The sequence below is a fragment of the Notamacropus eugenii genome, chromosome 1 (genome assembly GCF_028372415.1).
Source record: "Notamacropus eugenii isolate mMacEug1 chromosome 1, mMacEug1.pri_v2, whole genome shotgun sequence".
Taxonomy (NCBI): Eukaryota; Metazoa; Chordata; class Mammalia; order Diprotodontia; family Macropodidae; genus Notamacropus; species Notamacropus eugenii.
This window is the reverse complement of record NC_092872.1, coordinates 30,544,447-30,561,497: the sequence shown is the minus strand read 5'-3', so window position 1 is coordinate 30,561,497 and position 17,051 is coordinate 30,544,447. Positions and strand designations below refer to the sequence as shown.

At 38.9% G+C, this 17,051-nt stretch overlaps 1 long non-coding RNA gene across 1 annotated transcript; it reads right to left on the bottom strand.

Annotated features, from left to right (window-relative positions):
- Nucleotides 1-227: 227 nt before the first annotated feature.
- Nucleotides 228-3,161, bottom strand: LOC140496595 (uncharacterized). Its single transcript, XR_011964325.1, has 2 exons — nucleotides 3,052-3,161; nucleotides 228-357 (listed from the first exon to the last, which is right to left on the bottom strand). It is a non-coding gene; the product is annotated as an uncharacterized lncRNA (long non-coding RNA).
- Between the last annotated feature and the right edge of the window lie 13,890 nt (nucleotides 3,162-17,051).

The following is a 17,051-nucleotide window of genomic DNA, read 5'->3' as shown; positions in this document are numbered from 1 at the left end:
TTGTAAATTAAAGACTGTGAGTCAATCATCTTAGCCCTTAGATTGATCTATTATTACTAACCTCTATATTCCACCATGATAATTCTGTTATTGTATTTGCGGACAAATAAAGCTAAGATGCCTGGCCATACTCCATTGATTGCACAAAAGGTCTGTCCTTTGAGGAATGGCGGCCTTTATCTTCATGATCACTAGCATTTTTCTAAAATGATGACAGTAGGCTGAAACATGGTCTAAAATCCCCAGCTTTATCACACATAAAGCTTGGCTTTATTCTTTTTTCCCCCCTTTTATTGATGCCTTTCCTTTCTGTTGTTTTCCTTCATTTCCTGCTTTACCCCATCAATCCATGTCTTCCTGTAACAAAACAAAACCAAACAAAAAATACTGAGCAAAACCAACCCAAAGCCACTAAAGGTGACAACATATGCAAACTTCATTACCCATAATCCTCCCCTCCCCCTATTTCTAATAAAAAGGGGATATGTGTTTTACCTTCTAGTCTCCAGGATTGGAGTCCTGCTTTCACTACATCAAGATAAAGGTATAAGTTACCAATAGGTACATGGAGGGGGATTCCTCACGAAATGGAATGATTTGACGTCAAAGGGTCTTAGCTTTAAATCTGGCCCTGTCCCTTAGTAGCTTTGTCTATAAACTCAACAGGGGTGGGAAACCTGCATCCTCAAGGCCGCATGTGGCCCTTTCAGTCCTCAAGTATGGCCCTTTTATTGAACCCAAACTTCACAGAACAAACTTAATAAAAGAATCTGTTTTGTAAAACTTGGACTCAGTGAAAAGATGGCACCCAAGGACCTAAAAGATCACATGTGGCCTCAAAGCCACAGATTCCCTATCTCTTTTGGCAAGTCATTTTGCTTTTCTGGGTCTCAGTTTTCTTACTTGTAAAATGTGGGGATTATACTATGTAATATTCAAGATGCTTCCCAGTACTAACAGTCTGTAGAACTAAATGAGTATTATATTTGTTTGAATAAGTCTTATATTTTCTTTTGTACTCAAGAAAAAAATTCTGGACACCTTTAATTTCTGTGCAGCATTGCATTGTTAATGTATCTTTGCCTAATTCAAAGATCTTTCCCATGCATTAATAGGCCCAAGTGACCTGCTTCACTCATATGGAAGCCTAAGTCACATATGGTAGGAGGAGCTTGCTGAATGGATGGAACAGGAAGGGTGAAGCAGAGCTGGAAGGAAGTCAGTGAGAGTAGTCAGAGCTAGGAAAAACAGAGAAAGCAGGCAGCTGGCTGTGAGTGAGAGAAGAAGCCTGTTTGTGGGAAGGCCTGACAGTGTGTATGGACTTCTTGGTTATCATGACGGATGTCTTTGTTGTGTTGATGAATCTGGTTTTCTGGTGTTGGGATTCAGCTTTCTGGTGTTTGAATAAATGTTTTTCTTTTGCCTTCTATATGGAGAGTCTATTATACTTTGTGATTCAGAACTGTGTTAGCGTATTCATAGCCACTGTCAGTGCTGTGAATATTGCCTTGGCGATACAAGCATCTGTCTTCTGGGTTTTGCTACCTCTCTTCATGAAATAAGATTCCAAAGTAAGTACAGATTTATCATTATGATTATTGACAATATGGTAAAGACATGTAGTGAGGAACAGGGGATTTGTACTGGGCAGCTGCCCCCTGGACACAGACTCACAACTGAAGCTCACTCAAGAGTCCAAGTGGGATTCTCTTTCGGGTTTGCTTATTTTTCTAGCCTACTTAATGCCTTCAGGCTTGATATTAGGGCTGGGCTATGGGAAGATCTGGACTGGTCCTGTTGCAACTTTCTGGGGAAATTGAGTGTTGTGTTGTTCCCAGGGACCTGCAATCTTTTCATTCTGATCACTGCTCCCCTGGTCTGAGCTCTGCAAATTCCTGGCCTGGGTTTGGGTCTGAGCAATTGAGGATTACTGCTGAACTCAGCACTGTCAGCCAGCTAGGAAGCTCTGTTGGTTCAGAATGAGAAACTGCAGGGTCCCCTTTGGTCTGGGATTCCTGCCCTGGTAATTCCTCCACAAGCTTGGTACTGGGCTAGAGGCTGGAACTAATACATGGTTCTGCTCCTGGGGTAAGCCAAACCCCAGCTGCCGGCTACTAAGCTTGCTTTTCTCTCAGTATACACCCCTGAGGCCACTGTTGGGGGAAAGTAAGTACAGGTCCACTTCTCAATTTGTCCTGGATTTGTCCTGTTATGGTATTCTGAAATGTGTGTGGTGAGGTCCCCATAGGGGTCTGGAACTTTCTCTTGCCTGAATTCACAATCCCACCCTGGTATTAGGGTGTGCTCCTGACCTTGCCTGGTCCCCAATGTCCACAGACTTCTCTGTCTTCCTCCTTCTTCCAGCCAACCTGGGCTGGAAAAATGATTCACTGTAACTTTTGCTTGTATTTCCCCAACAGGATTCAGTTTGTGATTTTTAGATCAGTTTGAAGAAATTTGAGAGCAAACTCCTTGAAATGAGGCCTTTCCCAGTGCCTCCCATGGCTAACCCCTTCCTCCATCAAATTTCTTTGAATTATATACAATATATGTATATGTGAGTGTATGTGTATGTATGCATATACATATATATTTAAGAAATTAGTCCTTTATCAAAGAAACTTGATGCAAAAGTCTCCCCTCCAGTTTCTTTTTTTTCTTCTAATTTTGGCTGCACTGGATGTATTCATGCGAAACCTCTTTAAGTTTATTTAAATAAAATTATCCATTTTACCCCCCATGAATCTTTCATCTCCTGTTTCAACATTAGCTTTTCTACTATCCATATAATACTTTTCTCACAACGACCTAGGAGGAAGGCACTAATACTCATTTTTACAGATAGCACTGCCAAAGTAATTTTCTTAAGTGTTGGTCTTATCATTACTCTGTAAGCTCTAGTTACTCTTTATTGCTTCTACGGAGAAGAACATAAACTCCACTTTTTCCCCCCAGAATTCTAAGGTCCTTCACACCCTAAGTCCAACTTTAGCTTCTCCTCAAACTATACATCACTCCCCATCCCATGCTCCAACTTCCAACCAAACTGACCTTCATGAACAAATGGTTGTTCATATGACCTGTCTCCATGTCTTTATAGTGTCCATCCTCCATTCCAGAAATACACTCCTTCCTCACCAAGAAAACCATGGACTGTTTTGCTTAAACAAAGAGGATTAAAGAAGTAAACTTTACAACCTCCTCCTAAAAGAACCTTTAGAAATATTTCTATCTTTAATATTCCTACCAACTTAAGAAATAATCCAGAGAGTCTAAAAATGCATTATTTAACCTTAAGCTTAATCACTGATAATTTTTGTATATGAAAAATATTCAAAAACTTGTTTCAACTTAGTTTTTATTCTTTCAACATTACTGTTGTTTTTAATTATTATGAATTCGAACACTCCTTTTTTTAGTCTTTGATGGATATGGGATCTCACCTGTGTGGATTCTCTCTCTTACAATGAAGAATGTATCCCATATGTACATTTTCTCATCTGGTAAGATTCTCATCCATGTCTTCCTATAAAACCTCTATCGGGGTCCAGGTGAAATACCAATGGCCTTTCTCTGATTCTTTTAATATCTCTAGGTACCGGTGGAGCACCTGGACTTGGCATCGATTGTGTCTTTTTCTTGTTACATGACTATCATATCATTTTGTTGTTTTAAGTAGAATCATATATCTAGAACTGAAGGGAGCTCAGAGGCCATTTTGTCCAATGCCCATACTTTGTAGATGAGAAAATGAGGTACATTGACTTTAAGCAACTTTCCCCAAATTATATGAGCCAAGATTTGAACCCAGTTCCTCTGATTCCAATGCCAAAATTTTTTCCAATGAAACACTGCTGCCATGTGCTTCACAGATATTTAAGAACATTTGGTTGTCATTCAGTTGTTTCAGTTGTGCCTTACTCTTTGTGTCCCCATTTGGAGTTTTCTTGACAAAGATAATGAAATAGTTTGCCATTTCCTTCTTCAGTTCATTTTACAGGTGAAGAAACTGAGGCTAACAGGGTTAAGTGACTTGCCCAGGGTCACATAGCTAGTGTCTAAGGCTCTATTTGAACTCACAAAAATGAGTCTTCCTTCCTCCAAGTCCAATGATCTAGCCACTGTACCACCTAGCTGCATTTAAGAACATATAATAGTATTAGGTAAAATAATAAATATCTTTAAAATATACTGGAATATTCAAATGGAAATTTCCACAGAAGTAAGGATTCATTCCTTATCTATGCTTCAATAAAAAAAAATTGTAAACATACTCGCAATTGCTTACAGTATGAAGAGGAATAAATATTATAATGAATAATAAGTAATAATTTAAAATAATCCCCACCCAGAAATAATAATAAAAGTTCAATATTTTATGTAGCATACATTTTTTCTTTTTTTTTCTATTTTAGAAGATTATCTTCTATAGGGCAGTAGTTAGGGAAACAACACTGGAATCAGACATATCTGGTTTGAAGTTCCCCATCTGCCAAATTCAGCTGAGGCACTGGGAGAAAATCTCCTTCAGAGCTCCAGCTGACTCTAGCAGACCAGCAGAAGCATATGCAGATTTCAGAGTCAATGATGATCTACATTGATACAGGGAGGGAAATATATTTAAGAATATACTCTTATATATACATCTATATTTCTATGTGTGTGTCTATCTGTCCCTATATGTCTAGGCACAGTCAATAGAGTGTTGGGCCTGGAGTCAGGAAGACTTAAGTTCAAATCCGACCCCTGACACTTACTGTGCCCTCTGTGATCCAGTTTGCCTCACTTTCTTCATCTGTAAAAATGAGCTGGAAAAGAAAATGATATTTTTATCAAGAAAACCCCAAAGAGGGTCACAGAGAGTCAGACATGGCTGAAATAACTGAACAACAAAATATGTCACAAAGTTATGAGGATAAAGTGAGATGGGAAGTGTGTATAAAAATATATTCTTACATATATATGTATGCACATGAGAAGTAAATGTATGTGAATATATGTATGAATGTGTTTGTGTGTATACATGTATGCAGGTATGTATGTATATACACAAACACACACACGGACATGCATAGATCTCAGTGCATTTTTGTGGTGAATGGACTTTCCCATCTCATTTTATTCTAACAACAACTCTGTGACTCAACAGGTCAGGAATTATTATCCCTTTTTGTAATCATGAGGAGATTTAAACTCAACAGGATTAGCTGACATCCTTGTAGTCACAGTTTCTAGAACAGGGATGGGAAACCTATGGCCCTGAGGTCACATGTGGCCTTCTAGGGATTCAAGTTCTATGAAGTTTGCATTCAGTCAAAGGATAGCACTTGAGGACCTAGAAGGCCACATGTGGCCTCGAGGCCATGGGTTCCCCACCCCTGGGGTAGGCTGTTAGATCTTGAAAGAACCTTCTCATCCAGATTTTCTTCTGAAATCTGCACATTTTGAGCTGTTCGAGGATTTTTCCAAGGTCACTTAGGAGGAGAAGACAGGCTTTCTGACTCCCAAAGAGATCTTTTTTGAAATGCCTGAAGTAAAGAAAGAATGTCGAATCAATGAATGAATGAAGCAGTGGACAGACGGAAAGTAAAAGAAGGAATGAGAGCTGCCTGGGGAATTAGGAGGAAGCATTGGCCCCCTTGCCCCATTCACCCATTAAGCTAATGATGTTGGGAGAGAGACGATCGGAAACTGCTTCCCCATTTTAGGTTCTGTTCCCCTGATTATACACAGTAGAAATAAAAGAGGAGCTTATCTTCATTCTGATTCCTTCCAGCTGCTCTAAGAGGTTTCCTGGGTCAGACAAGGTTGAGGAATACATGAGGACAAAGATTAACCACACTTCAGCTGCTGCTTTCAGAGCTATAATGTGAGTCCATTGGAGTGGAAGGCAAAGAGCTGAGTCCTATGCCTGGAAACTGACTCATTTATTCGGGAAAAAATGGACACCCATCATGGTCAAGGTAGGTCAGAAGTTGAACACTGTCACAAGATAGTGTCTGTGGTTTGCAAACCACATCAAAGGATGAAAGAGAAAGGCTTGGAATTCTGTGGCTGTGCTGTAAGCAGAGCACAAAGAACACAGGGAAATCCACTCCACCCCACAGACTTGTTTTTAAAATGAAGTTTGAAGTGAAATTCAATATTTAAACTTGGACCTTGCAAAAATGCTTGCATTTTTCTCCTGACTCATTCATTTTTCCAAAAGTACTTAAAGAAGTTACATAAATCACTGAACTTCGAGGCCAGAGATGCTGGTTCCTAGGCTGGCTCTCCTACTCAGAACCTGGGGGCCTGGGGGGGTATCATATAAGCTTATGTTGTTCCTCAGGGATTTCATCCATAAAATAAAATTGTTGGACTAGATAAACTATCATCTTTTCTAACTTTAACAATCCTTCTATCATCACTGCTTGATCTTACCGAAAAGTTTAGCTCAAAAGAGTGTTCTCTAAGTGTCAAGTACTGGACTGGATATTTGGGGTCAAAGGGAAAGTTCAGTCAGTCAGTAAGCATTTATTATGTACTTATGACAGGCCAGCCAGTGGGCTACAAAAAGAAGTGAAAAAGTCCCTCAAGAAGCTAACATCCAAGGGCCCTGCTATTCTTCCTGGGGTGGGGTGGGGGAAATAAGGGAGGGGAGGGAAATCTTTTATACATATAAGCACCTATAAAAGATATTTGAAAGAAATATAAAGTAATTGGAGGAGGGAGTGCTAACCATTGAGTAAATCTCTACCAAGCATTCATAAAAGCTGATTGGACTCAACTAAAGCCTATTTATAAAACACATGACGACATTCCATTCAATTCAGCAAACTTAATTCAGTCGTTTGTTTATTCATTCATTCATTTGTTTTTCTTGATGGTTCTTTGATATCACCTTCATTTCCCAATATATCCCTCTTCTTTCAACTACCCAGCCAGTCTTCTCTTGTAACAAATGTTTTAAAAAGAGAAAGGAAACAACCAAAAAACAAAACAACAGGGCAGTAAAAATGACAAGCACTGACCATGTCTGGCAGGATATACAACATTCCACATCCCCAGTCCCCAACCTCAAGTCAAGTAACAAGTATTTATTAAGCATTTACTCTGCACCAAACAATGTGCTAAGTGCCAGGGATACAAATACAAGCAAAGAGTAAGATAGTGCCTGCTCTCTGCTCGGAGCCCTTCTCCAAATGGAGATTCCCAGAATAGCTTAACAATGGAAGAAAGCAGCTGCAGGGGCAGAGGGAGAAGGTTTAGTCATGTTAATATTTTTTGCTGTTCAGTTGTTTCAGTCCTGTCTGACTCTTCACGACCCCATTTGGGGTTTTCGTGCAAAGATACTGGAGTGGTTTGCTATTTCCTTCTCCAGCACATTTTCCAGATGAGGAAACTGAGGCACACAGAGTCAAGTATACCTGCCCAGAGTCACATAGCTACTAAGTGTCTGAGGGTGGATTTGAATTCAGGTCTTCCCGACTCCAAGCCCAGCACTCTATCCACCCTGCCACCTAGCTGCCCTAGTCATGATAAATTACATGCTGCTAAATTCCCTTTTATAGTTTTTTTCTATTTACATTATTTTAGTAATTCTTTTCCTGACTCTACTTACTTGATTCCCCATCAGTTCATATACATTTTTAAGTGTCTGAATTCTTCACTTTTGTCCTTTCTTATAACATAGTTAACATTTCATTACATTCCCATACCATTTAGCCATTCAGGAACGGATGGACTCCTACTTTGTTTCTAGCTCATTTCAGTGCATGTTTGGCAATTTTGGTGCAAATGCTGGATTTGGTGTTAGAGGACCTATGTTCAAATCCCAACTGTCACTTATTTCCTCAGTGACCTCATGTGGTCATCTGACTTCTCTGGTCCCCAAGTCCTCATGTGTAAAATGGTTGGGTTGGGCCAAACAGCCTAGGAGGTCCCTTTCAGCTCAAGTTCTGTGATCTGATTCAGTACAAGGTACCAGTCTTTGTGCTAGGCACAGCAGATACAAAGACAAAAGCAAACAGTGCCAACCCTCAGATCACTGACGTTCTTCTGTGGGGATATACCATCTACCCTAATGAGTTCTGTTCAACTTGAGGTTTCCACAGATACAGACATTATTATTTCTTGTTTGTGTTTCAATCTGATCAGATTTGTAACTGTGGTCCTGATTGCTTCAAGGATGAAGGGTAAACATAAGAAACATACGAGCATATCAAATGATTTGTTTGGGAACTTGTGGTATATTTTTGTTTTTCTTCTTCATTTCCCCTTCCTTTGCGAAGATTTCTGGTTTAGTCTTAGAGTTATAGAATAAGGATTCCTGAAACATCACCCCTCCCCACCAAGTAAAATGAAAATACCAGGGTTAGGGATTATGACAAGATGAGTCTTGTCTAGTAGACTAGTAGAGTTTATATTGTGCATTATATGATCCTCTAAAGCTAGGGGTGGGGAACCTGTTGGTCTTCAGGCCATATGTGACCAACTACTAAAATTAATTTAATTAATATTTAATAAAATTATATAATTAATAATTTGATAATTAACAATGGAATTGGTTAATAGTAAAAAATAAATAATTAAATTAATAAAAAAGATTTGTTCTGCAAAATTTGGATTCAATCAAAAGATCACACTTAAAGATTTAGAAGGCCACATGTGGATTTAAGGTCACAGGTTCCCCACCCTGCTCTAAACACGTCCCGGACCAAGTTATCTGTCATGACATATCAAGACATTCAGATGAGTTAGAATGGAGAGTCTGCCTAGTGTGTTTCCTTGGACCTCTCTATCTGACTTCCAGTAGACCAAGCTCTGTTTCTACTTTAAGTTCAAATATTTAATCTCATCAAACACAGGGCTCCATGATGTGTTCAGTAAAATGTTGCCTATTTTCCTTCTAATTTTTATTACATTCAACTTTTTGCACAAAAATGCCTTTTAGTTTTATATAGTCAAAATTATCCATCTTACCTTTCATCATCCTCTTCCTGTCTCCGCAGAACCAAAAGCTAATTTCTTCCTTACTCAATCAGCTCTTTGCCAATTGGAACTCCTTTATTTTAATTTCCAAATCCAGCACCTATCAAAATACCTGGCACATATCAAGAGGTTAACATAGGCTCACTGATTGCTAGATTTTTTGCAAGGGGATTATTTTTGTCCAGACCTGTGATTTCTTTGGTACTGGGAATTTCCTGAGAGAAAACCCTTCTAACAATGCAAATTTGCAACTGTTCTGCAAATCACAGTCTTAGAGTATTGCTTGGGAGCATGGAGAAGTTGGGACTTGTCCATGTTAACTTAGTCAGCAGTGGTAGAACCTAAACACACATCTTCCTGAACTAGGGGTGGTTCTCTCTCTTCCAGGATATTGGCATAGTGAAAAACCACTCAGTGACCACCAAGATCATGCATTCTATTTGGAGATATGACAAGGAAGGAGATATTATAATAGAAATGACCCAGGTCATTCAGCAATTCAATGCAACAAACATTTATTATATATCTATTATGTGCAAGGGATTTGTGCTAGGCATTGTGGCACAAGTACAATAGCTTTCATGTTATTAAAATTTTTACTAAATATTTTCTTCACAACAACCCTATGATAATACTTATTATCCCCATTTTACAGATGAGGAAACAGGTTCATTTTGGTAGATTATTAATGAATACAAACAATAAATAATGACTATATACCAGAGAATCTGAGCAGACACTCAAAGGGATGCAATCAGGCTGACTAGGCTTGTTTTTCTAAGAACATTAACCAGGCATTCATTTGAAATTCATTCGTTTTTGAAGTCTTAGGCACAAGATTTTCGAGCAGTCGTTATGATAAATATTCCCTTTATTAGGTCCTCAATGCCATTCTCAATTACATCAGTTTGAGACAGCTGAAGGACTGGAGCCAAGGGCTAAATTACAGGTATCATGGTGATGCTATTACAGTTTCTAATTCCAAAGGAAATCAAATCTTGGATGCCCACTAGAGGATAATCCTGACTCCTGAAACTAGCAAGTGATAACCTGAAAAATCCAAAGATTGTTCCCCCATGGTCTGTCAGCAGGAACTATTTTCCTTCCATCTTTCTGGTGTCTCTAATTCTCAAGGATTAACTTAAGATTTGGAGAAGCAATGAGTTTTAATTAAAAATAGATTGACTAGATTAGAGAGGTGTAATTTAGAGTACTAAAGAACGGTGGGAAGCACCCAAACTTAATAATGGCGCTATTTTTTTTTTTTGCCTGCTGTTTTCTTAATATAATTTTAGATTGTCTTTGGACAAGTTCTTTTTTATATTATGTTTTTGGCAACACATATATATTTAGAATTGTAGACCTTTAAAAGGGTCTTAGCTAACATTTAGTACAAGTCTTGTAATTTGTAGTTAAGGAAATGGTAGCCCAGAAGAAGTTAAGTGACTTGTCAAAGGTCACAAAGCCAATAAGAGGGGATATATATATATGTGTGTATACACATATACGCAATATATGTCATGATATATGTATATATTTGTATTTATATACACATTCATTCAAAAATATTTATTAAATATCCTATTTGTGTTAGATGTTGACTAAGATACATGTTTTAGTGAGATATTCTGTGCTCCTGGAGATTAGTAAAGGATGAAATACAGACACAGACAAGTATAACACACAATAAGACATAATGATTGCATTACAAAGATGAAAAGCTCCCCATGAGGTCTAACAAAGGAAACAGGAAAGTCTTCTTATATAAGGTGGCATTTAGATTGGATATTGACAGTTGGGTAAGATAATCAATGACAAAAAAAGTGGGAGATCTTAAGCAAAGGGCTCCTCTATAATCTTTCCTAGATTAGCTACTCTATATTCACACACAACCCTTTAAATTCATCTTGTGCCTAAATCTGCTTGATTGTAATTTATAAATATGAGATCCTTTATCATATATTAATTGTAGGCTGAGTCTGGCTCCTTTATAAAGCCAGATGGCTAAGTTATTCACCTAGGGACAGCCAAAGGGATAACTGGATTCACCTGTGGAAAAATCAGTCTCAGGCCTCCAGAAGGAAAGTGACTCAGATGTTCTGATACCCCAGAAGGAAAACTCATAGGAAGAAGCACTTGGGAGAGGAAGAGAGACATCCAGAGGGAGAGACAGACAGAGACACAGAGAGAGGAGGGTAGGTTGAGAGAGAGGGAGCAAAGGAAGGTTAGAGACAGAGAGACAGAAAGAGACAGAGATGGACAGAGACACAGAGAAATGAGAAGGGGGGAAGGAGGGAAGAAGAAAGGGAGGGAGAGAGAGAGAGGAAGAGAGAAAGAGGGGGAGAGAGAGACAGAGAGAGACAGAGACAGAGAGAGAGAGAAAGGGAGAGAGAGGAAGAGAGAGGGAGGGAGAGAAAGAGAGAGACACAAAGAGAGACAGAGACAGAGACAGAGAGAGACAGAGAGAGAGACCAAGAGAGACAGAGACAGAGAGACAGAGTGAGAGAGAGACAGAGAGAGACAGAGAGAGAGACAGAGAGAGAGAAAGAAGAGAGAGAGGAAGAGAAAGGGAGGGAGAGAGAGAAAGAGAGACAGAGAGAGAGAGAGAGATGAGAGAAGGAGGATGGATGGGGGAAGACAGAGACAGAGACAGAGAGACAAAGACAGAGAGACACAGAGAGAGAGAGAGAGAGATGAGAGAGAGAGAGAGAGAGAGGAGAGAGAGAGAGAGAGAGAGAGAGAGAGAGAGAGAGAGAGAGAGAGAGATGAGATGAGAGAAGGAGGATGGGGGGAAGAGAGAAACACAGAGAACAACACTTTGGGCTATTGTGTAGGAAGGAGTTATAAATATCAGACAGGAGCCTGGCAGGTTTGGAAACCAAGGAGCAAACATTCCTGACGAATTCAGCACACTGTTATGCTTAACTTAGTAACAAAGTATGGATTTTACTTCATTGGAATTTCATCTGCAAACCCACTGAGACAAGGTTATGTAGGCCTTAGTCCTCCTTTACACACTTAAAAGTGGTTAACACACACACAGTCTCACGCACTCCTTTTGCTTTATTTGATACTGTCTGGTTTAAAGGAGCCCCAAACTGGAGGTCATAGCCCCTGAGTTCAAATCCCAGCTCTACACTTAGTACCTATGGGACAAATCACTTCCCTTCCTGGGCATCAAGTCTTCATTTGTTTAATAATTTAAAAAAAAAAAAGAGGTTGGGCTAGAAAACATTTAGGGTGGCTTGTAGCTCTATATTTCTGACTAAACGATCTATTTGTGTTTGATAAAGAGAAATCAATGAACAAATTAACAAACACTTTTGAGTAACTCCCTTTTACAAGGCAATGACTTTGGGCAGTAAGGCTATGAGGAGACATAAAACCCCTTTCCTTACTTTGGGAGTTTCCTAATCCAGGTGACGGAAAAGAAGATTGCCTCCAAACTCTCAGATTTCCAAGGTTTCACAAACAGAGGTGTTCTATCCACCTTCACACATTGCAGTTTTTTGGCATCTTAGCAAATGGTCTTCATAAGTGGCTGAAAAAGAATTCTTCATGTGGTGACCAAACTTCTGGTGAAGAGTCCTTTTGGTCATGGCAAGGTTTATCCTTGGACAATCTACACACACCGACATAGACACCCCATCACCCTGCCTACACTTGACTCCTCTCCAATTTGAAAGGGATTACCAGAGCTTACAGCACTCCTGACATTGCTTCTGAGATGCTAGGGCCAAACCCATTAGAACCATGGAGGGCACTGGACTCAGACTTTAGAGGACAAGGGAGAAATGAACTTTATGGAAAGTTACATCACAGGAAAGCAGTTGAGGAGAAGAATCACAGAAGGAGAGGTCACATTCATTATACTGACCATGACAGAACAACCTCTTTTACTTGGATAACATAAATAGTGATCAGCAAAAGAATCGACTTCTCAAAACCAAACAAATAACCTCCTTTCAGTTAGAAATATCAAAAGACATGGGTTCAAATACTGGATTTGCTTCTTACTATGTGCTTCTCTGAGTCACTTTCCATTCCCATATTCCTTTAACTGATAGTAGCCTCCTTTCTTTGGTCTCTCCCTATATCTCCCTAAAGTCAGAATAGGACCTAGATCAAGTCTTCTCCTCTTCATTGTGATGTTCCATCCATTCCTCCTTTCTCAACACTCTGCCAGGACATCAAATGTCACACCTACACTGGCTTCACTTTCCTCCATTCCCAATCTCATCCCTATAGTTTAGAGGATCATAAGATCATAGATTTAGAGGTAGAAGGGGCTTTAGGAGTCATCGAGTTCACATTTTACAGATAAGGAAAATGAGGAACAAACAGTCAATGTGAGTTGCCAGGATCAGACAGCCAGTCAGTGTCTGTGGCAGGATTTCCTGACTCCAAGCCCTGTCTCCCATCCACTACATGATGCTATCCATATTAAGACTGCACTGTCCTCTGACCTTGAATCCCTTGCCGTTATGTTCTTCTCCTTTTCATGTCTTGTCATTCTCCATTTCTGGGTTATTCCCACCATCCACCTCCTCTACTCCTACTCATGTGCTGCCTAATAGAGCTGGAGGAAGAAATGCAAATGTGCTTATGGGGTACACTACGAATTTGTTTTCTAATCTCAATGGAACCCTCAGTGATGTATGGCAACACTTTTACTCCTGCCTGATTGCTTCTCCATCACAGAACTTCCACAGAGGCTGTTTCAAACCTTCTCTCCTCAAGTCTTATACATCACTGATCTTCTTACTGGGAACTCCACCTCTTTCTTTACAGAGAAAATAGTGGACATCTGTGACAAGCTCTCTCTTCTGCATCTCAAAACTCCTTCTTTATGCTAGACTCTCATAAAGAGGTGATCAAGCTCTGTGCCAAGGTGCGTGCTTACTCTCTCTCTCCATACACCCCCCCCACACATATACACACATGTATACACACACATATATGTATATGTCTTCGTGTGTTTCTGTACATGTGTGTACATATATGAATACACACGTATGTATGTATATGAGTTTCATTTAAAAATTGTGAAAGACATAATTTCTGGGTAATCATTTTATTGCTGAAAGAGGTCTTGAATGCTGAATACAATCATGGCAGTGGACTCACAGCTTACATGCCCTTGGACAAATAGATGTTCCAGAGGATGGCAATCAACTCTGATTATTTAACAAGTAATGAGAGAGAATGACTATTACAAGAAGGGGCTGGATCTAGTTCAGTGAACTTCGATCATGTTATTCACTTCTAAATTACCCCCAACCTTGAGTAATCTATTCAAAAAATGTACTTGCACCCATCCTTGTGTGGAACACAATGGGTTTCCCCACTTTAGATGAAATTCCTTGTAAGGTTGGGTATGGTCTGACCAAGATGGAGGAGAAAATTAATTCAACCATCAGAGTATGAGTTTTGAATGAGGACTTTAGAAAAAAGGAGGGAACTTCGAATCTCCCCAAATCACTGGTTGGTAATAATTTCTCTTATATGTATGTGTATATACATATATGTGTATGTGTATATATATGTATGTGTGTGTATCTCATTGATCCTATCCTTTCCCCTCTTCTCTAGAGGATAGACCCCACAATCACGTCTCTCTATAAACTCCACTCTCTTTATCTATTGGTTCGTTTACTGACACCTACAAACACACACAGCTCTCCTTAATCTTAAAAAATCTCCCACTTGACCCTAGAATTCCCTCATGCTATTGCCTTATGTCTCTCCTCCCTTTCATAGCCAAACTCCTAAAAAAGCTCTCTACTTTCTCTGCGTCCACTTTCTCATCTCAGCTACTTTTCAACTCTTTGCGATACTCAACTGAAACTGTGTTCTTCAAGGTTACAGACAATTACTTGATTGCCAAATCTGATAGCCTTCTCTCTTTTGACATCCTTCTTGAGTTTTCCCCAGCCTTTAATACTAATGGTCCCTCTCTCCTCTTGGATACTCATTGTTTTTTGTGAGACTGTTCTCTCTTGGTTCTTCTCCTGTCTTCTCTCTCTATCTCCATCTTTCTTTGTTTATTTGATGATTTATTTATTTATTTATATTTTTAAATTTAAATTACTGACCTCATTCCATCTTCTATCTATGGGTAGTCTCCCTACCCACCCCCACCAACCCTTAAGGCTCTGTGCTGGGTCTTCCCCTCTTCTTTAACTGTACTAGGATTTTTAACTTTTTGTATGTCAGGAACCACTTTGCAGTCTGGTGAAACCTAGGGATGTCTTCTCAGAATAATGTTATTAAATAATTGAAGAAAATGTCAAATTTCACCGAAAGGTTTATGAAAATAAAATTGTCATTGTCTCCCACCCAAGTTCAAGAACCCCTAGATTAATAACCCTATCTCTAAATTCTGTGATGACTTTATAAGTTCCACAGATCTAGTTATGATTGAATATGATTCCTAGATATCTATGTATCTTGTCTGGATCTTTCTCCTGAGTTCCAGTGTTTCATGCAACTGCTTATTTAATATTCAGAACTAGATGTTCCATAGACATCTCAAACTCAACAAGTCTAAAACACAACACCATTTTCTTTCTTCTTCCTTCTTCCTAAACTCCCTATTTTGTTGAGGCTCCATGATCTTCCTAGGCCTCCAGCTTCACAATCTCATAATTATTTTCAATTTCTCATTCTTACCAATAGTAGATATCTATTTAATTGCCAAATCTTATTTTTACCCTATAGCTTTCTTACATAGTTCCCCCTCCGTATAGTCACATGGCCACCAGCTTGGCTGAAGCATCCTTCAGCTGTTGTCTACACTGCTGTAATAGGCCCCTCATTGATCTCCTTGTGTCATGGCTGTCAAAGTTATTTTCTAAAGGTCCAGGACTGACCATATATTCTCTCACTTAGTAAAATCCAATGAATCCCTCCTACAACCTCAAGGATTGTATATTTCGAGAAGCGTATAGACTACTTCTCAAAATAATGTTTTTAAACAATTGGAAAAAATGTTGAATCTCAGTAGGATGTTAAGTAAAATCAAAATGTGATTTTGTAATTAAAGTTCACAGAACCTTTGATCACACTTTGGAAACTCCTGATCAAAGCAAAAAACAAAATTATCTTTTGGTTTTTAAAACCTTCCACATATCTTTCTAGTGTTTTTGAATTCTATAGTATACTGAAAGTCACCCAACACAGTGCCTAACAAACATGACAAGTACTTAATAAATGTTTCTTAGATGATCAATGATCTTCATGATGGTCCTTTTGAAAATGTTCATCATGAATACTACAATGCAAGATAACAAAGTGTCCCATGAAAGGATGTTTCTTGTTGCCTTTGGAAAAAAAGGAATAAACCAATTCTGCACTGTCCTTTATTTGACCCTCCACGAAGAATATGGGAATATTGTCTCATTGAGCTGCAACCTTCATTTGTCTTCTGATTTTATTTACCATGATAATGCCGAGAGTGGGATGATCCTCCTATTCTTTCATTTGTATATCACTAGAGAAGGATCTTACATTTCAAAAGCAGCAGTTGAGTTAATGCTTTGAAATGGTCTAAAAAGTATCCTGTTCTTAGCACCCTCTATCTTTTTTTTTCATCATTCTCTTATTGTCCCTACAGAAGGAGAAGGATCTACATAGGACTGAGAGCCATTTTATATTTCTCTGTTTCATGGGTTTCCATGGCCCAAGAGTTTATTACCAAATGGCCAGTTAGCTGATGAGGAGCTCTTCATACCAAGCTAGGCTGTTCCTTAGAAATATGACACAATGTGTGACAGGGACAATTTTCAAAGTCTTTCTAGTATGATAGTTCAATTGACATGGCCTTTGGAAAAAAACCAGGGAAATCTCTATGTCACAATATGGTAATAAAGTAGGACTTTTTACACTACTTTATTGAGTTATTAAAATTTCCAGGAAGCCAGAGATGTGTGGATAATGTGTTGAATACAGGAAAGAATTCTATTTCTGGAAAAGAATCCACTTGTCTTGATGATGAAATATTTTTAAATAAAGCTACTGAAGTTCCTAGATCCTTAAAGGAATGAACAATATCTTATTTATTGATTTTATCTCCTTTA